This window comes from Haliaeetus leucocephalus, unplaced genomic scaffold (genome assembly GCF_000737465.1).
Source record: "Haliaeetus leucocephalus isolate CR32 unplaced genomic scaffold, Haliaeetus_leucocephalus-4.0 Scaffold763, whole genome shotgun sequence".
In the NCBI taxonomy this organism is placed as follows: domain Eukaryota; kingdom Metazoa; phylum Chordata; class Aves; order Accipitriformes; family Accipitridae; genus Haliaeetus; species Haliaeetus leucocephalus.
Window position 1 is genome coordinate 3,499,224 of NW_010973199.1, and position 26,120 is coordinate 3,525,343.

The window sequence follows — 26,120 nt, forward strand, 5'->3', positions numbered from 1 at the left end:
CGGGGCTCCCTGCGCCGGGCCCGGCCTCGCCCCCTCCGCCGGGCCGGCTCCGGCTGGAGCCGAGCGCGCCGGGGCGGCTCCGAGACCGCCTCCAGGGCCGGTATGGTCTCCGTCCGTCCGCCGTACCCTGCTCTTCGGCGCTGAGTTGCCGGGGGCGGCCGGCGGGGCTCACCCCTGCCCCGCAGCTGACCCGTGCTCTGCAGGGGCAGCTGGCCAGCAAGGGAGCAGCCGCGGGACTCGGTGGCAAAAGTTCAGTTGCTCGGCGAGGCTGGGGAGAGCCCCAGGTGCACCTGCGGTACAACAAAGCAGTGTTGACGAAGTTGTGGGAAGGCTCCTATCGGTTCTAGGCCTGCCTTGGATTTAGTCTGTACTTTTTCCTAGCCTAAACAACAGGTTCGTGCGTTCAAATGCGACAGAAGTACCGCATCTTTTCCTGTTTATATCTATCTATCTATAAGGCAACTTAGTGGTTGAAAGAAGCTGTAGTAAATGCGTTGCAAATATATCAGTAAGTTCTTTGTTTCCAGAACACCTTCTTGCACGTTAGTATAAAACTGTATTAAAACTGTACTTATCTGTATTAAAGAACTACTTGAAGGCTCCAAAGGTTAACCACTTCCTTTAGAAAAGAAGCAGCTTTTTGAAAAATCATATTTTGGGGGGGGGGGAAGAAAAAATACTTCTTTTTAAAAAATGATTACTATTTGGAAGCTACTGAAAATTATGTCACCTAGCTATCTTCTGATGCTGTGTCCAGTGCCTAGCTTACTAATGTTAGGCGCTGTGCATCTTGCTGTAACGCTATGAAGAGTATTTCATGAACTTAATATTGTGATTTAAAGCAGGATATCCGTGCACTCATAATGGTTCCACATCTCTTTGGACTTTGAAATAGTATTGTTGATCAAACTTCTGTTGCAAGAAAAGCATAAGATGCAGTACCCGAACAGGAAGCAGGTGATATTTACACTGGGGTGGGTTAAATAAGATGCTGTCACAGTGACTAAGTTAAATGGGTCAGAAGGTGTGACCGTAAAGCATGCCTTTTCAAAAGTAATAGATTTGTTAAAAACACCTTCAATTAACTGAACTACTTTCAGGCGCACATTTCATATGTTTAGCTCCTTTGCAAAAAAACAAACAAAAAAATTTCTCTAAATTTAAAAAACAGTGCATGAATTTGTGTGTGTAAGTTGATTTTCAGTTTGGTTTTCCACAACTTGGATTTTCTTGTCAAGTGAACACGCTTTTCATTTTTGTTACGCTCAGCTGTAACACTCACCTACTCAAGTTCTCAACTTTTCTGCATAAATAGCGTGTTGAAAGCAGACTTTGGAGGTAAATATCTTCACAGTATCTGGGTGTCATGCAATTTATGATAGGTTGGTAGCTTCATAGACGTGACTTGCTTTGTGTTTTTCTTGAAACTACACGTTCTTGTGATTTACACTGAATCTTGGGTGACTTTCCCATTGAGATTCTTCTAATTGTGGGCCATTTTCTTTCCCTTTTCCCCCAGCCCTATATGCTCTCTAGGTTAAGCAAAGGCTCATCTTACTGTAATTGAGGGTCTCTGCTCAGTCTTGAGGACTTGGGTGTTGAAGCTCTAGAGGTATTTAACTAGGCTTTTTTGGCTTACTGCGTGTGGCGTGAGCCAAGAATGGTGACAATTCAGAAACTTAATTCGTGAACAGATTGAACATCTCTGTCCCTTGGAGGGCAGTGTCTATCAGAGAAGTGGAATGGGCACTGGGAGATGGTAACAGCCTCGGCTGTCTAACTTGAGTCCACAGTGTCTATCTGTCAGAGCCCGATAGTACTCTTGATACTCTTGACCTTATAGCCTGACTCAGTGTTGGCATGCTACGCTGATAAATGCCTTTTTGCTGTCATGTACATGATATTTGACCTCTTAATATCCATGTTTGAATTATTAATTAGTGAAACTTCAGACTGTAAATGCTGCTTTTTAAGAAAGGAAAATCTTGTGAGTTTCGTAGGATGCTACAAGCTTACTTTCCCATCAGCTGAATTGTCTGTGCTACCTGGCTGCCACAGGTGGTGTTTCTGTCAGTGTGGGGCATGGATATGCTACTGGATGTGATGTGCATCTGCCATGTTGACATAATTTTAGGTTATGTTTGACTTGACCTTGTGTTTAGATCACTAGTGAAATGAATGCCAGAGGAACAGTTGAGACATTAAGCTATGATCTTAGGTACTCTTTTTGTAGTAATAATTTATAGTGCTCTTAAAGAGGGCATAGTGCTGGTATCAGTCCTGAGGGGCTTGGTTAAGAAAGCATGTGGCGCTCTGGACCTGATTTATTTCAACAATCTTTCCTTTGACTCTGTTTTTGACTGATAACAAGGCAGTTACTTTGAAATAACATTGAGGATTCAACTACTCGATTTTTGTTCTATGGAAGAGCGAAGGAATTTATCAAGTAGCTTAATTTTGATTGAGTACTCACAACCTATGAACTCCAATACTGACATAATTTCAATGGCATCTGAAGTAATGATGACTGGTAAACACAAAGATTACCTGGGAGTGGGGGAAGTGGTGAAGACCCATCACTGTGTGCGTGTTGCTGAGGCTGATATAATTTTCTGGACTACTACTGATACTTTGGGAATCTCACTGATTAGTAGGCAAATGTACATACAGAAGGTTACCGATTCTTTTACTCCCTCTTTTTTCCCTGCTTGCTGAGCTGTAAAATGCTTATCTGAATCTATAAGCAATTAAAATACCTTTGTCCATGACAGATCAGGTTTTCAGAACCAAGCCACTGGCTTATAGTCAAAGCTGCAGCTATAGTTAGTTTGGTTGAAATATGATCCAAATGGAGAACTACTTGCAGTAGGTATCCAGCGTAAGGTGGTAGGTCTTTAGGATTTTCATTGTTGCTTAGGCGTGTAACTAATTTTCATTCAGGTACATGACATTTATTATCTAGGTTGGGTGTAAAATTTACTAGCTGCAGAAATTTTTCAGTAATAATTTTTTATCATAATGTAGAAATAAAAGTCTATGTAAACTTTTATGCTAAGGTGAGCTATGAGATTACTTTTGTGCATATTAATGAAATATTTTTGTGGTTATGCCAAACTTGGAAGTTTTTGCTCAAGTCTGCTTGGTTATAAATCAGTCACTTCAGTTTTAGCCTAAGGAATAAGAATGATTTTTTTAAGGAAGAGCAAATGCTGGATGTCCCATTAATAATTTTTAATAAATAAGGTACTCTTATAATTTGCACGATTAATATTGGTCAGTAATGTCACTGATGAAAAACTAGTTTATTCTGTAGAAATAATTTTATATGTGTGGGAGGCCTTAGGAAATAAAACATGAGAAGTGTGTACTTGATAACATTAGAAGTCGATAATGGAGTATGGATATTTTGTACTGCCTGGAAGTGGGACTCAGCACTTGGATAACGCGTAACGAGTAAGGCTAGGAATAGGTTGTTATTTGCAAGATCTTGCCATGGTTGATATGGTAAACAGAAACTGGTAAAGAATGCAAGAAGAAAAGTGAACTAAGAAAACTGTATTGGCTGCTTTTAAAGTCCATGAGACCAGAATAACATTGTATGTCAGAGCCAAAGGAAAAATCACAGTAATAGTTGAGATAAAACAAAATAAAAACCTGAGTGGCAGTTACAGTTCTTAATTGATAAGAATTAAAGGTATTACCAAGAAAGGACTTGTAAGATTACTTGTGCATATGAAAACAGCATGAACTAAGAGTTGAAGGTGGACTACAGGTCAGAGTAATGGCCGACTTCATGTGGCTTAGAAGTGTTGGGACTCTTCAGTTTGAGTTTATGCTGCAGGCTGTACATCCAAAAAAGGTTGAGATTCTAGTTTGAAAAGCAGTTATCTCTTCAGCAGATAGGAAGAACTGAGTCATGAGTTCAATGGTGGTTATCTCATCTTTGCATGTGTTTTTAAGTGAGATGCAGAGGGAGAAGACAAAGTGTAAAGGATATGGTCTTGTAGAACAGAAGAATATTGAGCGTTATGCCTAGATTTCTTTTGAGGTCTGTCCTGTTCTATCAAAAGACATGTAACAACTTCAGATGCCTCACTAGTATCCACTGGAGGCACTTCCCTAAACAACTTGTCAGCAATGATCTTCCCTTCTAGAGGGAATTACATTGGGTTTTGACTACTTCTGAACCAAACCTGTGCCTACAAAACTGATTTTTACAGGAATGGATCAGATCAGACTCTTCAGAGCAAGTGACTTAGCCATCATCTTCAAACTGCCTCCATATATCTACAGTAGGGTTATTTATCATAAAAGTGTTTCTCATGCTTGTTTTCCTCACAGCTTCCTATTAAGCTAAGGTAGTGAACTATGCTGTAAACAGATTATTCGCCCGTGGATGAGAAATGTTTTGACGCCCCATGTGAACACTCTACAAGGCATTGCATCTCATAGCTGTATGTATTTGAGACAAAGCATCAATTGATGAAGTGTGGGATTCGGTTCAGGAGTAAGAGACAGAAATTTAGGTGTTAAAATCCCATCATTGTCAGTAGACATCACTGGTCGTTACCTAAATTTGCTATTCAACTTACCTTAAGATAGAAACTTTATCAGCTGAATTTCTGTCTCTGCTTCAGTGACTGTAGTGGTTACATTTCTCCTGACTATGCTTGTAGCTCATGGGCTAGACACATAAATTTGTGTCTTGACATGCGAAGTGAGTCCTGCTACAAATTTCAGTCACTGTATGTCTGTGTTACAAAGTGTTATGTGTGGCTAAACAGAAGGTGGTCTAGTTATGTAGTCCTGGAACAAGTACCTCAATCTATTAAGGATTCAGTGCTCTGACATTATCTTCTGAGCTACTTTGTGGTTCTTTTATCTGTTTTGGAGCTAGTCAAGTGCCAAATATCTCTTAGCATCTCTGTGGTTAGTCAGCTGGCCAGGTATACCGCTCATGCTCTTGATAATGTGCTCTGGAATCCTATAGTGTACAGACGCAACAGGATGAAAACAATTTGTAGTCACAAGCTGTTGTGTTGTAACTTACCAGGTCTTCACAGCTAAGAATCAGGTGGAGGAATTTAGAAGAGCACAAAGTTTTAATGTAGGATTCAGGTGAACAGTCATGTTTTGGCTACAAGATTTCCACCAAGATGTACAGATACCACTTGTTTAGAACAGCTAAGAAGGAGGTGGTTCCTTGTTAGAAGATAAAGATTGAGTTTACTATTTCATGCAAATATGTAAATGGAAAGACTCTACTTTGTTCTTCCTTTAATGGACAATTGATGTGATTTCTCTCTATTATCTGATCATAAATATTTATTTGAATCTGTTATCACTGGAATGTTTCCTCTGTGAATATTTCTTCTGGGGTTCTCAAGGGTTTAGTATAAGCCCAATTTGTAGCAAGTAGAGTGTATAAGATCCATCACATACCATGCAATTTCAGGGTAAAAAGGTGATAATGGAGAATGTTCTAACTTTAGATATCCAACCTCTTCTTTCAGAGGAGCTCTGGTACTTTTGCCTGAAAAAACTTCCATGTCTTTTCTATACAGTTTCTTATGACCCTTATTGCTCTACTGTTGGTGTCTCTAGTAGTGCTGGAATTAAGAACTCGTTTACTGCTGTCATTGGTGGGTGGTGGCTGCAGGTGCCAGCAACAGCAGCAATTGCCACTGGCAGCTCCTGGCTCAGTGCTGGAATGGGTGAAGCATTGAAGTGGTTTGTATAATGATGAGTGTGTGTCTTCTAGGAACTTTGCAGTAGTTCATTAACCAACATGACAAAAGGTTTGATTCTTTCATTGATCTTTTATAGGCAGAGCTGTCTGCACTGGAGATGGGGTTTGGTGAGCTTTTAAGTGCTCGGTTTGTCAGAGAAAGTTTGCTGTTCACTTAAAGCCATGTGGTAAGATTTATGGTGTCCTCTCTTCCAGTGAGTGTGTTTCATAGGCTTGTCTCTTGAGGAATCTTTGTAGTACAGAAATAAAACTTAGTATAGTGCAGGAGACTTAACGGTTTCATGACCTAATACCTCGATAATAAAATATAGGAAGTAAACAAAAACGTGTTATGGGCACTAGACAGAGTTGTGTATTGGTAGGTTAGAGTACAATTTCCTCACGAAAGGTTGGCATTATGTGTTACTTGGGCACAGAGGGATTTTTTTGATTGGCCAGTTTGTTTTACCTGGAACAGTAAATCATACAAAGTGGCTTTAGTGGAACTAGAAGTATATCTTCATGGGTGGTTTTAAACAGCCCACTCCTCCGGGACATGACTTGGATGCTGTACAAGACAGTTTTGTTTCTCAAGTTATTTGCTTGGGTACACTGCCACACTAACTTCTGTGGCTTCCAGACATGTTGTTTATGCCTGGATAACCAATAAAATGGGCACATCAGGTGTGCAGTTACCTTCAGGGACCGTTGCAGTTAAATTTGAAGATCCTGAAGTGTGCTGTGATCTCCACGTGACAGGAGCAGTGAACTAGAAAGGCCAAATGGAAGAAGAAGAGATGTAATGCAAACAATCATAGGGACACTTTCTTAGAAAGTTGCTTGCTTGCTTAATTCTTGAAATTCACTAGTGTATTTTCAGCTACCCTTGAGTTAAAGGTAGACAATTTTCCCGACATCAGTTCGTGCTTATGCAGTGCATGACACTTTAGGCATCTCAAATTAGAATGCGTGTGTTAAGAATACATGATTCTGGAAGAAGTTCATTAAATGAATTACTCAGTTCCTGTAGACTTAATGTTCAGTGGAGATCATTGCTGGCAAGGTAACTGTTGCTGCAGAGCTCCACAACATACTGGGAGATTTGCAGATTGCAGCTCACCTTAGGCACTTGCTTTCATCCATGCATCCCCACCTTGATGAGACTGTTTTCCCTGTACTGTTTATTTGGCTTTCCTTAAAATCCTCACTCTAAAGCAGCTTTTTTTCTTTGAAGTTTTCTGAGAAACAGTGTTAATGGATTTTCCAGTTCTCCAGTGTGTCTAGCTTAAAGCTGCAAGATCACATTAAGGCTTGCTAATCAAGGTTGTGTTTCCATTTCTGTAAGATGGTTTCACACACCATTTTCCCCTTCAGAACTTCATGTAATTCAGAATTTCCCTGCATTCATCTCATTTCCCTTTAAAGTGAATGTGTTATTTTTGCCTTTACGTCCCTTAGTTAATTAGCCACTATGCAGGATCAGAGTGGTATAGTTATATGGGAAGATACCTGTGATCACCAAGCATATTTTGTATGTGAGGGTACTGTGCCTGCAATTCGAGAAACACTGACCTAATGAAAGAAAATGTGGCTTTCTCCTCTTTGAAAAGCTAAGAAAACTGTATTTAATTATTTGAACTTTTAATTATGGAAAGGTAATTCTAAGTTTGCAGACATTTTTAAAAAATGCATTTACTTCAGGCATTATTGATGATGGTTTTGCCGAAAGTTAGCCAGCACTTGGTGAGATTATTTTTACAAGAAAGGTTAAAATATGGGTTTCTAAATAACATTCTCTTGAGTATTAAGTAACAAGGCCTAGTACTTGTTTTGCTGTCTAGGCTGAAGAACAAGAATATTTGAATATGGGAATTTGGCACTAAATTGTAAGTGTTTTCTCCCTCCTCAAGGTGACAGCCCGGAGATTTATCGGTATGTGATTTGTGGATAAGAAAAGAAATTAGTATTGATTTGTTGTATTAATATCTTTCTTGGTGAGGTATAAAGAAAAGAGGTGTTTTACAACCTTCTTAGTACATTTTATAACAGAAGCAGTAATTCATTGACTTAAAAAGAATCTTAGTTTCTATGTAGAAAATAAAGCTTTAAGATTTTTATACAGCAGATTACTGTAAAGTTGGTAATGATATTTTAGGAATCAATTTAACCACTATTTCTTTTGTAAGCCCCATCCTGCTGATTTGCTTTAAAGTCCTGCACAGTGACCTCTGTCCTCTGAATCTTCTGTCTCAGTTTTCATCAGGGTCTCCTTGCACTTTCTTGTCACACATGCTCTTTTGTTTTTTTAACAAGTTTTCTGGCCTACTGTCCCAGCAAAAGGGTTTCCTCCCCTTATTTCCTCTTTTCCCCCTAGTACCTCAAGTGCTTCCAGGATCTTCTTTTTCCCTTCCGCCTCTGCATCCATAATCTGCACAAAGATCTCCACATAGAAGTGTCTCTCCTCCTCACCATTCTTCCCTCCACTCCCTCCCCCCCCTCCCCTTCTCAGTTCCAGAAGTGCTTTGTTCTTGCTGATGAACTTTGTGTCTCATCAGATATGTAGTCCTACCAATACCCAGTGCTGGGATAGACATGGCTTGTATTCTTCTGACTCAGCAGAGCATTGCACGAGGAAAGATAGGAGGAGAGGAGACAGTCTCTACGCCAGCCAGCTGCTTGCTGCTGCATACATAGAGTGCACTTCAGCTTGAGATACAGCCATTGGACATTTCTTTCCTATCTCATCTTCACTGGTCTGAAATCATTGTTAATGTTGCTATAGAAAAGAGAACTTTTGGTGGATAAGAGACGGGGAAGCAAAAAACAGAGTATGGTATTCCCCAGGCTTCTTGCACGGCTCCACCCTCTACTGCTGCTTCTCCAGGGAGGACCAGACTCTCCAGTTTGTAAGCTGCTATATTAAGAAACTGTATACTGGAAGATACAGCTTCAGCAACTCTACAGGCTCAGATTTGAAACCACAGAATTGCTTAGTCCTGCTTTGAGTGAACTGTAAGTTATTTCCTGCTCCTCTAACCATGTGACAGCTTGCTCTGAGCACAGCTAAGATGTGGTCATTCTTTGTAAGTAGACATTTTTTTCCTTTACTCCCCCTCAGCCAGCCAAAGCAAATAGAAACATCACTTGGCTTATGACACTAAATATACACAAAGGCATCCAAATAGGCTCCTCTCTGTAAAACTGTGCTTGATTTTTGTGGTTAACTGAAAAGAGGAAGAAACTATGAACATCCTGTAGTGGTATGTGTTCTGTGCAATACCACAGGCAAAAGCTTCCCCTTGCGTTTGCAAAGAAGGAAGCAGTAGTTTCTAGTAAATAAAATGCAGGGCCGTTTTTTCTTTATTTGCCTTTAGTCTGTAGTTAAGAGTTTCTTAGGTATGAAATTCATTTTATAACTGGGTGTGCAGAATTCTTAGCTTTTTTTATTTTTAGTAACCTGGCAATTAACAGTTTCAAAAAAATACAGGTTTGGGGGCTAATTTTGTGCAATTTTATATCAACCAGTATTTTTTAGCCATACAATAGTTGTTGTTATTTTGACCTTTCTTAAACAATGTTGGCGTCTTTAAGTGTTATACTGCACTGTAAGCACTGTTCTCAGTTTGTGTAGCTGGAACTTTACATTCAAAACTATACAAAGTTTTAAAGTGTTATTGCAACAGAAAATGCTGGTTGGACTTGATCTCTAGAACTCGGTAGTGATTCAACAAACCACTTATCTATTTAAAACAATATTTTAGTTTTGTCTTTGAGAGATTTATCCATATCATAGTCAGGTGCCAATATTTATATACTTGAGAGACTGTTACTGTGTCTATATGTCTGCACAGAGCATGCCCTTCCTTGCCCTAATTCAAGTGTGTACAAGATGCAGCACACCTAGTTGCATTATGGTTTTGTTTGAGAGGATGAATGAAGATAGATTTGGTGCTAAATGTTTCTCTAGGAGATGTACATCTTGCCTATTCCATGACATGGTTTTCACTTCATCTTTTTATGTCATTTAGAAGGTCTCTTTTTCAGTGCTTCAGTTATTCATTGAGACTTTTCCTTAACAGTTTCTTTGAACATCTCTGGCTTTTGCTGCCTGTAAACAACAAATCCTGTCTGTTCCTCTGCCCTCTGTTCATGTTGTTTAGATGAGGGTTGCTTATTGAACAAGTGTTCCTGCTGCTGCTCCAAGCTTCAAACTGTGTAACCAAGGGGTCCATCCCTCACACTGGCCATACCTGTCTGGACCATACCCCTGTGTCCCCGATAACCAGAACTGACAGTCTCAAAATACGAGATACCCACCCAGGGTATATTGAAGCTTAGTGGCAGAAGGATGCATCTTGTCCTTTCTCTCACCTCTGGTCTGTCAGTCAGCTGCGCTAACATACTAATGCTAACAAACTTAAGTAGGGCAGTAGCATTAACTCAGGCACTGTTCAGTGACTCTCTATGGTGTTTAATTTGTTGGCACACTTCCTGGCACAGGTTTGGGTAATGCTAGCTAGTACTCGCCCAAATTAATGAGCATGGTTTTGGGAATAGAATGGTGTAAACACAGTTCCTAATAGACAGTATGGGTAGGGCCATCCTTACCCAATTTGTGTTGTGTTGAGAGAAGAGAGTTCCTCTGTGCAGATGTGCATTCTGCTGTACCACTTGCCATCAGATCCAGAAAGTGCCCCTGGTCAGTTACTAATACTTGTGCAACCAGTGAAAGCTACCAGGAGACAAAAGCAACTGTAGTGCTGGTGATGGGGAGACAGAAGTGAGCTATCTGTTGGAGTGTTGTCAGTAGCACGTACATCACAGAATAAGGGTCAACTCTGCTGCTGTTCTTGTAACTGTCCTTTTTGACATCAAGCCAGAGTCAAACCTGGTTTTCCTCCCAACAACAAAATACAATCTTGTCTCTCTGCTCCTATAAGTTGCTTTTGGAAGCCTGAGAAAACGTAGGTGAGTAGAAGTTTCCAGCAGACGAAAGTGTGCCTGTGCACGTAACAACCTACTGCAGTGGACAAATTATCAAGTGCATCTGACGTATTGTGAATGCAAGCTCATAAGGTTCCTGATCCTCTTCTCCACTTTCAGGGGGAAAAATATTTTGCCTTCTGGTAAGGAGATCTGGCTACCTTGTAGCTGTGCTTCTATAGACTGCATTAGGTACAGCAGGGGTGACCTTAAGGACTGCTGCATTTCACTTACTGTACTTCTTGATTACAGAGCACTGGCCTACCAAGAAAATGAATTCCTGTCTAGAGCTTTCTTTTCTGATAAGTAGTTTGTAAGTAATTTAAGAAAATTTCTGTGCATCTTCAGAGACTCCAGGGATGTGCTGAGGTCTCTTGGAATCCTCCCTGCAGCTGCATTTTGGAGTGTTTTAGCAGTTTTCTGTCAGTTCGCATGCAACAATTTGTTTCCCACTTGAGCTCCAGAGACAGTTCTAGGGTGTGAAGTAGTGTAATTAATGATAGCTTGATCATCACATACTCTGTCTGTTCTGGTGTCTCACCTTAATCATTGGTTCTGTCTGGGATGTAAAGGTGTGAGCTCAGGAGCCTTTTCAGTTCTGTCTTCTACATCCACTAGATCTGTTAGATAGTGTTTAGATGCCTCAGTTTTGTAGACACTTATCTGAAGAGTTTTGGTTGGTTGGTTGGTTTTGTTTGGGTTTGGGGGGGGGTGTTTTGGGGGGTTTTGTTGTTTTTTTTTTTTTTTTCTTTTTTTCCCTCTAGTGTCCTGTGATCTCCTCTTCCCCCTCAAGCCACATTTTTTTTCCAATGTCTGCTGTTATAAGTCAGCACTGGCAGGAACTGGACCTGTGGTGATGCTTGGTGCTGTACAAGCAGTTCTCCCACAGCAGGTAGCCTTTGCTTCAGAGCAGAAGGGAAAAAACAATCCATCATGGAATTAGAAGCTTTTAGTCTGAGTACTTTTAGTCTTAATTTCAGGATGGTGACTTGCATGTCAATTCTGGCTGCAATAATTGCTCTAGTGATGAAATGACGCAGTGCCAATATCCATATCACTGAAAATAACTTCTCCAAGGTCATCGCATACAGACAATATCACTATGATGCAAGTCTGAATTAGCAAAGTGTGTTACATAGTTGGCTTATTCCAAATAAACAAACCAGCTGTAAATAAGGATGTCTGCCATGCATCATCAAGGCTCTTTTTTCACTTCAGATGCTTTGGGCACTTCGTTGAAGTGCAGCATGGTGCCCTGGTTTGTGAAAGTAACCTGGTCCTGAAGTGAGGTGACTAACGTGTCACTTCTTTGACTCTGGGATTCTTCAGAGGACTGTAGGGTTTGTTGCAGAGCTGAAGCTTTTACATGGGGATTGACAGATTTAGAGATCTTGGTTCCACATCAGCTAATATAAAACTCTCAAGTTCTGTATCATATTGCATATGACATGGTGGATGGCAGAGGCCTTCTTCTGAAGTACGCACTTCTGAAAAACAAATGTTCTATGGGACACTTTTATCGGTGAAGCTGGCTAGCCTTTCAATTTATTCTGTAAATCTGCTTCATCTTCTGTAAATAGTCCATGTGCTCAGGAGTGGATTCTGGGCTACCAAGAAATCAAGATTTTTCTCCCCCAGCCTTCCTCAAGGTCTAGCTGTGTTACTGGCACACCCCCATCACCATCTTCCTGGAAGATTATCATCAGTGTTTGTACCACAGTGTTGAAGTTTCTGGCAAACAATTGCATTCCTAAATCTTTTGAGGACCCAGTTTTACAGACTTTAATCTGATGTTCATAAAATTTACCATGCTGAACATCTAGCAACCTGTTAATGCATTGCTATTATGTAGGTCCCATTCCTGTGATAATTTCTTCCAGGAGACTGGAAGAGATACCCTATTTCTGTAGTCATATAAAGCCTTTTGAGTAGGGTGTCATTTTTCTTGAACTCTTGTCTTAATCAGGTAATCAGCTTATTTTCTCTAAACTGTATACTCCTGGGACTGATACTGTCTTTCATATACTCAACATTAAGAGCTTTCTGTTTCTATGCTAACAGATTGAGGCTGTTCAGGTGCTTGGAGCAATTTATGTAGTTAGTTGATCACAAAGGAAGGGAATACCCATATAAAAACTGGAAACCCAGTGTCTGCTTTGACAAGGGGTACCTTTTTTCAGTCATCAGAGTTTAAGTTGTGCCAGTGCCTTTATGGAGGAATATCTCTTTTCCAAAGGTGTTACACATCTGAAAAAATTAAATCAGTATGCCATTAATAACCTTTTTATTTTCTGTTTAATGGTTACAACCAGTATTAATGAACATTTTTATTCTGTTAGTGTGGTGTAACAATATACCTTCTGTCTTTATACTGTCATAAAAGCACTGCAACTTGTCACTGCATAAGTGGAGGTTTTCAGAAAAGTGACAAACACTTGACCTAACAGTAAGGCTGTTGCCAGTTCTCCTAAGCAGCAAGAACCAGTGACATTGAGCATGTTAGCCTCACTGTTAGCTCCAGAACAGACTCAGGGACTTGCAGAATAGTAGTTCAGAAACTGAAGCATGTAATGCTTCAAATCTAATGCTTGATTAGGGTAATGACACTGGCTGATTGGACTGCCAGTGCAATACAGATTTATTGTTTTCAGTATTTCATTTTCACTGGGATTAAAAGCAAAGCTATCTTAAGATCTTTTTCACTATTATTTTGGCTCAACTAGCTGTATTTCATTCATTCAGACAATACTCACCAGAAAGAGTAAAGGTCAGTTTCAGACCTAATCTTTCTTCTAAATGTTCTTTGAAATAGATATTTTCTGGTCCTAAGACTTTTTAAAATATCTTAAACTACTGTGTTCATGTTAAAATTATATTGTGGATTCTAAACTCTTGTATTGATCTAATGAATACTGATTTTCTTTATTGTAAGCTTTGTTTCCTATACAAGACCTGGTGTTACTTCAGTACTGTTCTAAGTAGAGTGAAATAATTTTTATATTGCGTGTAAATTCAGGCTGTTAATAGTATATAACTTTTCATGTAGCATATTTGTTATTGCTGCTGAATAATGTTCACAAGTTATGAACAGGAACACAGCAGTAGTGGAGAGCTGATTATCTTCATTTTTTTTGTGGGGATACTTTTGTTCTGACCCATCCAAACATGAATATTTAAGAATGAGAACAACATCACTGCCTCTGTTCCTCAATTCTGCCTGTGGTTGCTTGTTAGAACTTCTATGTGTAGTACCATAGGAAAAAATAAGTATTGTGTGATTTAAACTGGTGACTGGACATGGACACCAAAGGGTTGAGTACAGAGGAAAAATACATCCCACTGCTCTCTTTCTATGTTTTTGTTGTATAAATAAACACTTTATCATTAACTGTGAGTAGATTCTTTACAGTTTTTGCTGTTCTGGTTATGCCCAGCAGAGTGGGCAACCTCATGATAAGTAACATTCTGGCACACTAGGGAGATACAGAGGAAGAATTTTGGCTTCAGGGAAGGAGTTTTCTCATTCAGCAGCCCTCTGCATTTATTTTCAAGTAGTGGGTATTAAGTTCAGAAACGAAACTGTCAACTCTATTGTTAATATCTGAGTTTCAAAATTGTTCTTCATCTGAACTTTTTTCAAGTCCTAGCTTGGCAGAGGTCAGTTGTATCCATTTCTTTTTGCACCTTGAAAATTGAGTATTGCAAACTCAACAATTCCTTTCCTTAAGTTTTTTTTTTTTATCAATAAACTACACTCAAATATTACCTTTGTACTATTCATTTAGATAATCCAAGGGGAGGGTGTAACAGAACACAAATTGTACAGGGGAGCTTTTCTTATGTAGTAGAAATTGAGGGTTTGTAATACCTGGCCTGAGAATTTAAACACAAATCTTGAGCTGCAGAGCCCATGCTACAGGATATTGTTCAGGGCGAGCTCTTAATGCAGTTTCTAAGAGGCAGAAGTAGTAACGCCAAAAGCTAAACTAGAATATCTCTAGCATTTTTTATTATGTAGCCTTAATCCTTTGCAAAAGAACGCAGATGTATGGGGTGATGATTCTGTGTCAGAACTAGGATAGAGTTCCTAGTTTTCAAAACCACTTTTGTCAGGTGATTATCTAGTTCCTCTGGTACTGCCAATGTCAGGTGTTTTTTTTTTTTCTTTTGGTGCATGGTCTTGTGATTTTCTCAATCCTTATGTACTAAGATTTCAGGGGCTTTTGTTGCTCAGGGGTCAGGGTTATCGTGGAAGAGGCCACTGAGAAATGCCAGGTAGGTGGGAAATTACTTTTGTTTCATAAAAATAATTTTCCTTTTGCCATTAAGTTTTGAGTCATGTGCTTTGTGCTCTTTATTCTTCCATCTTAAGAATCAAGTGTTAAATACACTATGTAAAAAGTAAGTGTGATGATTACTTACAAAAGCATTAGTAAGTTTCTTACAAAAAATTTACAGCTGTCGTTTGTGTAAAATGGGAATAGGTGATTTACCTTAAGCCTGAGATTTGCACAGAATTAGCCATGTAAGACCACCATTCTGTGACACTGCTTCCAATACTAAAATTTGTTTACACATGGGTGAATGAATCTAAGTGGCTTTTGGCCTCCACAGTGCATTGGCAGATGCAGTGCTTTAGACCTACAAAGAAGCAGCCTGTACAGGCAGTGACAATTTTAACTGTTAGCTGTAATAAATGTCGCTTTACTCGAGGGGCATCCCTCATGGTGAAAGAATCTCTCCATTTCCTTATGTAAAACAGTAAAGGGTGACCAGGCTATCGGTTATTAATTAGTGTTCATGCACTGGGGAGAAAACTAACACCAGTGATGGGGAAATTAAGCTGTCTTAACCTTTGCTATTAGCAGAGAAGATAATGTAGACTCCCCACCCCCAAAAATAATGGATTTCTGTCTGTGGCAGCATAATACTTTTTCTTTTTCTTTTTCTTTTTCTTTTTTTTTCCCCTTCATCAGTAGTTCTCAAGGCACTTTACAGAAGTAGAGGTCTCTATCTCCATGTTACAGATAAGGAAACTGAGGCATGGGGGAGAAATAAATGCAAACATCATGCAACAGGCTGTTGTCAGAACTAAATGAAAAATAGCAGTCTCCCAAACATTCAGCTGATGCTTTCACTGTTAGGTACCTCTTCTACTGCGAAAGAGCTTTTAGCGTTGTACCCCTGGAGTGAGCTTTGAATATGACCAGGGATCATATAACTACTACATCTTCATGATATTTTTTTCCCATAGCATATCTACTTTTTAAGACTTAAAACTGGGAGTCACTTTATTCATGGGAGACTCAGTTGTTGGTATTAAAAAAATAATCTTATGTACAATTATAAGTTTCCTTATATCTGAATTGAATTATCCTAACTGTTCTGTTCAAACATGAACAGCTGAAGGAGGAATTAAAACATGGTGAGTTGTGGCACAGTGAAAGTGTGAGGGGGGGTTGCATCTCTAAGTACCTTTATGTAAGTGGATTGAGTCTGCTTTGCGGGACAGGACACAAGTTGTACACACAATTGCGAGACCAGTTGCTGGCTATTATTCAAAGAGGTTTTTCTTTTAAGAGCCTTTTCTCAAATTTGTTGATATTTTGAAGGGGGTTCTTTGTTTTATGTTGGCATGAAGTTAATGTTTTCTTATAAAAGAGTATTTGTTTTCTTTTAAAACAATTTAAGCTGTTTTATTTCAGTGTTCTCTAAGTATCTGAAGTCAAAATTCCTTATTATTTTCTGTCCTGAAGTGTAAAGATGATATGAAAAGTTCACCTAAGCCTCACCTCTGCAAAGCAAATACTCATTTTTTTATTTTTATTTTTTTAAATCTGGACCTGGGAGTACCAGTAGATGCTAAATAGCATTTTCAGGGGCTCGTTAATGAGTGTTCCAGAGCTGGGATAATTCAGGAATTCCTGAGGCTTATGCTTCACATCCTTTCTTTAATCAATTTAACTGTTGTTCTGAAGACTTTTACTTGTGAATGTCATGATACATATACCATGAAGTGGGCCTAGAAACAACTACAGTGGGTCTAACTCTTAAAACAAACAAACAAAAAAACCAACCCCCCCAACCCAAAACCAAACAAATCTGGTTTGGTTTTCATGGATGATAAGGGTCTGAATTCTAAAATACTTTCTCAAAGCACTCTCATATGTTCAAAGTGGGTGTGAGGATCTGCATGTTAAGAACCTGCATTAAATATGAAACTAGGGTGTAGAATCTGGAAAAAAGTTATTGCGTAGAAAATGGAATGGTTGGTGAAGGCTGAAGAAAGAGGACCTTAGTGCATGAAGGCAATGGGTGGCTGGTAGAAGAGAAGAGAATGTTGAGTCAAAGGAGCTAGTTTGCCTTAGAGCTGAATGGGCGGTGGAACAGGACAAAACAGTCGAGCTCCAATTCTATCCCATGGGTTGTGTGAAACTCATGATTCTTACCTTGAATCTGTATGACTTGAAACACCAATCTGCAGTTTCTGTGTATAACCATGAAAGCTAGCTTTGAGAACAAGTTAATCTACATACCTGTACAGTGCTCTATTTGTGTAAGGATCATCCTAGTCTTGGGAGTCTTGATTAATTTAAAATGGCTCAAAATTGAAAGGTAGACTTTAACTTTTCATCTAAAAATTCCCTGAGCTTAGAAAAGGAACAGTCTTATATGCCTTGATTCTGAGTGTCTTGGGAGGCTGGGAGTGGAACTGCAAGACAAAATGTCTGTTTTCTGTAGTGAGAATTTTTGCTCCATGGCAGTAGGACAGTGATGAAGTTGTGGACGGCCTGTGCGCAGCACGCTTCCTGTTGCTCTGGAAGTAACTAAACGTGTAACTTTAACAACAGAACACAAATAACCGCATTTCGTCATGTGTCTGCTGCTTTCTGGCCAGCCAAGATTTCAGCCGCGTTAAGCAGTGAGAGAGATGCAGCTGAGTAAGCTACTAATGATGCTGCACAGGTAAACAGGAAGTGACAGTGTTCAGCTTGCTCATCACTGAAAACCCCAGGTTGTGTATGTCATCTGGTAAATGATCTGCTGAGCTGAGATAGCTTGGAATGTTATCATCTGGAGCGTGCTTGTGGTTATGTCGTATCTCTGGAAAGCTGAAGTCTTGCGTGTGTTGTCTGAACTGAGGTTATAGGATTTAAAAATATCTTGATTCTGTGCATGATAAAAGCATGTCTCTTAATTAATCATGCGCTGTTTGATTTGGGTTTATATGGTATGCTGTTTACCCACATCTTAATTGTTGCTCAACTGTGGATCACAGAAGACCAACAAGTGTTTGAAAAGGAATTGGCCAGCTTTAGCTGAACTGGGCGGGTTCTGGGAGGTACTGGAAACGTACATGAACTTGTATCTGAAGACACTCAGAAAAATGTGAGCTGTCTGTAACTGACTGAGGATTAGGAGTGAGGGATCACTTTGCTAGACAACTGCAGACTTAAGTCTGGACAAGTACTTTTATAGTTTAGATTTGTTAAACAGCAGTCCCTTGTTTCATCCCTTTTTTGTTGTAACATCACTTAGCGATCACTGGTACCTTCTCCGCATCTGTAAAAGATCTTCAGTAAGGGTATTGCAGTTGACTTGTGTGCTGATCGGAACAACGCAGGGAATCTGTTCTTAGGTGTTAACTTTTTTTTTTTTTTAAATTGGTTTTGGTCTCCTGATCTCTTAAATGTTTTGGGCTATGTGTTGTGTGGAACTGTCTTTTAACTTGGGTTAAGATCCTCATGTTTCAGAAGTGATAGGCAATACCTGAAGTGGTTTTTTGCTATTTCGAGAGAAACTTCTCTTCCTTCTCCCTTCAAATAAGAGAAAGGCAGCATCTTTTATGCAGTGGCTTTATTTTTAACATAGCCTAACTTTGTGTATAGGTGGGAAAAAATACTAATTTATTAGCCTCTGTGCATAGTGCATTTTTAAATTGGTGGGCCATGATGGGAAATTCAGAAATGAAAAGCAAGCTTTAAGCTTAAAATTAAACACTGTTGGTGATTGTAGCAAATAATTTCACAAGCGGTAGAACGGGTGAGGCCTCAGTGTCTTCAGCTGAGTAATTTTTCAACTTGCACCAAATAAAGCTTTTCTCATGTGATTGGGTATTTACAAAAGGCTCTCTTATGTCAGTTCTGTCAGATAATGTGAAATCTTGCTTTAGTTTTCCTGTCTGTGGAGCAATCAGTCTGTCTTCTGAAAATAATGTCCTGTAAATGGCATTAAAATTAGAAGATTGTTTCCAGCTGCTTACCTTGTTGAAATCTGCCAGCAAACTTGTGAACTTTTGTATTTCTTCTTTCTACGGGAAACCAGTTTAAAATCCTGTCTGTAGCATCTGAAGGTAACTTTTTTTGCAATACACAACTGTCTTTAAAGATAAGATTATTAGTAATTTGTTAAATATATCTTTAACAGCTATAATAGCTTTAAAGATTGAAGTAATCACAGTTTACCCAAATTGCAGATAAAGAAATATCTAAATCCCCAGTGGATGGACACTGTCACGTCAGACTCATTTGTGAAGATTCTGGAAGCAACCTGGTGCGAAGACATAAGTTATAAGCTAGTTTGAGAGTTTCAAAATCTAATTTATTAAAATCTATTTTTGTAGTCAAAATATCATGGAGTCCTTGAAAAGTAATTATCTACAGAAAAGTGTGTGTGTACTACTAAGTATCATCACACTCTTTTTGTACAAGATGCGGTAACCTTAAATAGCCTGATCCACTGTTCTTAAGGGGAAAAAAGCTAAAAAGACAGTCGGATGCATGTATTTTACTTACTCTTCTGTTGTCTGGGGCCATAATCCCTGTGGTCCTTCAGGTGAAGGTCTCAGCAGGAAGCAAAAGCAGTCTGCCTTTAGTGTCACTAGTTTTTTCTCTCTCCTTGTGCTGTTTCTTCCTATCTCAATCCCTTCCTGTCTGAAACTGCAAAAATAAGTAATTACAAGTTGACACTTGTGACTACTTATTGAGACCTTTAAAATTTAGTGGAAGTGTTTATTTGTGTTTGTATTTCTTGCCGTTATGCCTGAATTGCACCTAAACCATCATACTAGACATGCTTAAGAGGGTTGGATTACCTACTGTCTGGGGGCTAATAAATATTGTAGGATTCTGAACCTAATTAAACTCAAGTTTTCTAAGTTTCTGTGAAAGTGCTAGGAAATACTTTTGTCTACTGTAGCAAATGCCTCTGCTACTTAGAATGTGGAAATTGTTAGGGAAGCATACTTGCGTGTTGTTTATGTGGCCTAATTATTTAGGGATCATCTGAATAGTGGCAGGCTTATTCAGTTCATTTAAAAGCACTGTTGGAGGAGATTGCAGTGCATGCCTTCTGTAGGATTGCATGGTGATGAGAACATTCACCCTGGAAGTGGGTTATCAGCCCTTCCTGGCAGGACAGGAACACACTGTTCCCACATGGCAGGAGACATCCTCAATGCCAAGAAAATAGCTACATTTTCTCTTAAAACAGGACTGCTGTGCAGAAGGGAGATGAAATGGCCAGAAAGAGTGAGCAGAGCTTGGTTGTGTAGGCACTGAAGGCGTTCCCTTGAGAAGGGGAGGAGGTTCCAGTGCCTGGTCCCTGCAGCAGGTTTTGTTTATGTTGCTGTATTAAGAGTGATGAGATAAAATGCATAGCTGTGTTGAGCAGTGCAGAAACATTTTTGGAAGCTCCATATATTTGACACTGAAGATAAGGTAATTGCAGAACAACAGGAAGGTATTATCACTGTCTAACTCCAATTTTGTTTGCTTTGAATAACATGAATTTATTAAAGTATTGACATTTAAACGTGTAATTGCTTAAACGTAAACTTATTTTTGAGGTTGGTTTCAAGAAATATTTCTGCTTGATTGGTCAGTGCTACATTTTGGGTTTTTTTCCGAAGGGTACTTGTAATCTAGAGAAAGAAATTTCAACTGTGTTCTAATTGCCTAATTTTCTGTGGATTAGTCTTGATTTCTTATAGAGTTAGCTACCCTGCATTCTCACTTCTGCTTCTTGTCTTTCTCATTCATGAGTCTTAATGAGTTTCCATATCTTCTTCCATGACTCAGATAATGTTAGGCTATTAGAGATTGCCTTGGTACTGAAGCTTCCTGTCCTTCTTGTGGTCAGGTTTAGAGTTACACCTCACTAAGTGTTTTCCACAGTGAAGTGGTACCTGATGTTAGCATGTCTCTGTTCCTGAACCCTGCTGTCTGAGGAAGACTTACTTCCTCAGCATTCTTTTAATGTCAATAAATAGCAACAGCCCTTTATTCTTGGACAGTCGCCCTAAAAGCAAACTGCGGTCTATCGTCCTGGTCTTATATCAAAGAAGAAATGACTGACCTAGGAGCACCCAGCATCACCTGGTCAGGCTTCAGCATGTTGTCTTAGCCATAATAAGGATTTCCACCACAGTAGGTCTTAAAAAATGCCTGCCACAGGTACCTTCTCACCAGCTGTAGTATTGATCAGGACAACTTTTCCAGATACCTCCTTTAAGGAAAAGATAATAGAAATATTGATTTCTATTTTTACAGGGTTTGGATTGCACACAACTATTCACCATAGCTTTTTTTCACAGAAATCTTAAAGTAGCTAATTGTGTTCACTGTGACTTTCAGGCTGAAGGTCTTCAGGCTGACTTTGTGAAGAAGCTACAGGCAATGATTATATCAGCATGTTTTTTTTTCCAAGAGGTTACTCTGCTTGGAAACAACTGCTACTACTTGCACTCTTACATTACAGAGCAAGGTCTCCCCCCTCAACCCCCCAGATTTATTTGTAAGATACTTCCAGGGACTGGGAAGGATAACTAAGAAAAGCAAGCCTGTCATGTGCATTTAAATTACGTATGTATGCAGGGTTCTGCACCTTTATTGGAAAAAACATAACTCTTAAAATTGGAAGAAGATTGAAAGTCACTGCTAGTGTGTCTTCAACAGTACCATCAACATGTAACACATAACAATACGGAACCCTTAGAAGAATAAATTAAACTTAGTTGCATTTTTACAAGCACTAAAATGGGAGTGATTAACCACTGGAACAGGTTCCCCAGAGGTGATTTGCAGCCTTTAAAGTTAACCGGGCAGGACCTTGAGCAGCTTGAACTCTAGGCTTTTAATTACCCTTGCTGTGAGCAGGAGGTTGGACTGGAAGACTTAGAGAGGTCACATCCAACCAAACTCATTTTATGAGTCTTTGATCTTTGCACCACAAGCAGTTGTCAGCTGTATGTGAACACTGCAAAACCCATCCCAATGGATCTTGAAATGCTTTCTGTTCTGGTGTATACGGAGGTGGCTGAACATCCTCTTACAGCCTTAATCTTGCTGCTGCTCTTTGTTGTGACGTTTGGCTCACTGTGTTTTAATGTCTGTAGTTCTCTGTAATTTCTTAGCTTTTCAAAATCCATGTCAACCATAAGCAATCTAGTGTGATGGCTCTTTCTTGTAATGAGATGTGCCACTTTCTGTTGGCTTGCTTTACTGTTTTTGAGAAACACTGAGTTACAGCAAGTCATTAACTTGACAGGCTACTGTAGCACATGTTCACATCAGAAGCTGATCAATGTACACAGCTACCTGCTGCCCAGTTGGAAATGATCAGTGGCTGCTGTGATCACATTCTACAAATGTGCGATGACTAGTTGTGGCTACCGTTTGCAGGCAGAAGGTGTTTTCATGAGCCTTTTGTTGGTACCACATATCCTGCAGTGTTTGTGTCCAAGGGTGAGACCAGCTCTGCCAGTGAGGCAGCCAGCATACAGCTGACAACACCAGACTTAACTGCTTCATAGCTCATCAGTGTGAGGGGTGTGACAAGTCCCTGGAGTCAATGGCATGTCCTCCAGCTGGAGGTCGACTGTGGAAAAAATAAAGGGAACTGAGCGGGGGTTGATTCTCATCTCCATGGCCTGTCAGTTTTGGTGGGCTACCTTATTTCTTTCCCCTATGTACCTTTTCCAAACATATAGATACATAAAAAGGACAACATCCTTGCCAAAACTGTTTAGCAAAGCAGTCGTGCCAAATTAAAAATCCTCCTCCTGAAAATACAGTAATAACTTTCGGTATTAAGTAACAAATCAACTAACTGTAACTCAGAAAAATATGCACTAATTACGTTGAGTATTTAATGCAATCCTGTTCAGTTCTGTCTGTAACTTTGGTGGTGTGACCTCTTGTGAAGAAATATTTACATATGGTTTTAAAGAACCCATGCTTTTAAATGCAATGTTTTCTTAAAGAATGTTGTGAGAAACTGAGCTGGGTATATTAACTGTCTTCAAAGTAGACAAAGTGAATGCTCATTCAGAAAATGCAGTAGAATACTCAAATTGACATTTGCGTAAATGTTCTCAGATGCTGCAATTCTGCAATTAAAGTTCAATTATTTTTTTTAGTTGAATTTATGTGGCTAGGATCATAATGAATAGCAGTAGATGAAGTTTATGGTTCATATATTTTCTCAAGTTTTAAACTTTGCTGATAAGTTTGTAAGTTTCCAAAAGCTGTGGACGATTAAATATTTTTGCCACCTGTCTTCCAGAAGCTGAATAGCATAAAGCATGGCACCACTGCTCTGCATGATGAAAATTAACAGTGACTGAAGTAAAAGGAGTTGGATTTTATTGTCCATCTCCCCCCAAAAATACACCTTATATTTTTTCCTGTATTGTGCTTTGAATAAAAAAAAAATGGTAGTGGTGTAACAGTGGAATTTGTAGCTATATGTTCTAACATGTGAAAGCCTCGTTGCAGTTTGTCAACACTAGGAATTTGCACAATGCTAATGAATAAGTTAAAATGTAATTGAACTCTAAGCATGGTAGGCCTCAAAACAACACCTACTTTAGATTCAGTGAAAATGTTCTCTAACTTGTAAATTAAGCTCTACTCATAGGGTATCCAAGTGTACATTACATCTATTACAATTATGCAGAATGAGGACACACTCTTGTGTAATATTCTTCTGTCTACTCATGGGGTAGGTGCTGGTTCAAGGTTTTATATGCAATCATCATCGAGTTACAACAGTTACTGGTTTACCCAGATAATCCAGTTGGTGCTTTTGCTGCTAGATATGATAGGAGGCAACGCATAGGGAGCCCTTTTTTGACACACATCACAGTCTTCTGTGCCTTGAATTTAAGTTGCATAATTCCTGCCAAGACCAGCCATTTCTGTGGGTAGTCTTGTTGGGGGGAGGTTAGTGGAGCTGGACTTGGTTTGGAGGGTTGAGAAGGTTTCTTGCACAGGCAGTGGCATAGTTGCTGTGGTTATGTGTGATGCCTTCGTTACGACTGTAGAATGACCCACCTGTGCTCCTCTTTGTTGTCTTGTGTCTACAGTTATTATCAGTTTAACACTGAGATGATATTGGAGAAATGAGAGAAAAGGCTGTTAGCAGAAGTGTTGAACAAAACATGGCCATCGGTGCCCCAAATTAAGTCTTTGCCTGTTGCAACATAAAGAGAAAAATGGCATCTCCTATACCTGCAACTTAATGTCAGCTAACTGTTTCATTCTGGTAGTATGGCTAATACAAGGGTCCCTTTTTACTCATCTGACAAGTCCAGTTATGATTAAATTATTCATATTACTCCTTAGGTTATAGGGAAAGAAGTTTTACCCTACACTTAGTTGTTGAGCATTTGAGGAGGCAACTGCAAAGCTTTCTTTTCATCAATCAATCATGCTTTTTCTGTAGGTTACCAGAAAGATTAGTAGTCAATCTGACAACTTGTGAAGAGGTGGTTGCAAAGAGGAACAGAATTATATCTTGAATGGTGAAATTTACATCGCAGTTCTTGGGCAAAGGTTATAAAGCTTCTCCAAGGAGTAGCTGTCAGTCTGGCTATATTACTTTGACTCTATTTTAACAAAATCAGAAGGTTTTTTGATAAAAAAAATCCCCTGAAACTTAGGTTATTCTTTTGGTTATTTTAAAGCAGTTGAAAAGTGTGACATGGGTGATACTGATACTTAGTAGATAACTTTACAATGCAACAGGACATGCCTGCATTCTTAATTTCAACTGTTTTGGCAAGTAGTCAGTGTTGATGAAGGCAAAGTAAAGCTTGTAGAGCGGGTGGGGAAAACCCAATATGGAGCCAATTGCTCAGACTAGATATGATCCCTTCAGAAGGGCCTTGGAACTATAACAGATAGATGAAAACATCTGCTTAATGTTCCATAGTGAAAAAGGAAATAAAACTCTTTGGCTTACAGGGAAAGAAACAGAACAAAACAGAAAACAATATTATTGTGACCTGTGTTCCAAAGGCTAACAAACTCTCTTCATACAGCATAAGTCTCATCCCCAATCAAAGAAGGATGTAGTAGGACTAGGTAAGATCCACGTGAGAGTGACAAGGCTAAAGCGTAGAACAATATTTTTGTTTCTCGGTACAAGAATGACTTAAAACTAGTATCACTTCCTAAACAGCAGAGAACTTACAGGACAAAGAAGTGTGACAAATATCTATAAAAGCATGTGCAGCATGGAGAGGCAACTATGAAACCATTAACACCATCTCCTAGTGTAAGAACAGGAGGACAGGAGGGACAGTCAACTGAAACTAGCAGGTGGCAAACTTTTAGATAGAAGTAGCTAACTATTCACACAGTGCATAAGTGAACTGTGAAATACAGTCCTGCCCAGTGTTGTAATGCCCAGAAGTTCACAAGGGTCTGAAGAGTGATTTGATAAATTCACAAAGGAAAAATCCCACATGTGCTGTAAAACACGTATGCTGGCTCAGGGGAGCTTTGAGCTCCAACCTGCCAGTTGCTGGGGTTATACTCCCATAGTGTAATGGAGTACTCCTGTATTCTTACCTAGGCATCTGGTGCTGTTGGAGAGTAGATCCTGGGCTAGATAGCCTCTGGTTTCTCCCATTATAGAGCCTTTAAGCTTTATGTCCTTATGACTTGGCTGCTAAATATTCCTTAAAGGCTCCAATTTTCATTCCCTCATAGGACTCTTAAGGTAGGACACTTATATACTAGAAAATATGCTGAGGAACATTGCCAGTGACTGAAACAATGTGGTGTGGAGTAATCGTCATCTCTTATTAAAATCTCTCAATTTGAGAACGGGACAATTTCAAGCTGCCAACTGGGAACAAGCCTAGCTCATGTGAATTCTCAAACCATGCCCAAGAATTTTAGGAGTTTGTTAGTTGGCATAGGCTAAAATCATGCCAGAGACCATTTGAACAATTAAGCAATGTGGACAGTTGCATTCCAGTACCCGGGAGTGTTTCCAGGCTCTGTGCAATTTACAGTTCTAGCCTGAGTATTGTATTTCTGAGCAGTTTGGAGTGCTGAACAGGAAGAAATTTAGTTGCACAGTGGGGCTTCTCTGTGTGACCACCATAGTTACTGGTCTG

The 26,120-nt window shown here is 39.4% G+C and overlaps 1 protein-coding gene across 1 annotated transcript in view; it reads left to right on the forward strand.

Annotated features, from left to right (window-relative positions):
• Nucleotides 1-26,120, forward strand: part of WASL (Wiskott-Aldrich syndrome-like) — a 53,538-nt gene that overhangs the window by 861 nt on the left and 26,557 nt on the right. The window lies entirely within an intron of this gene.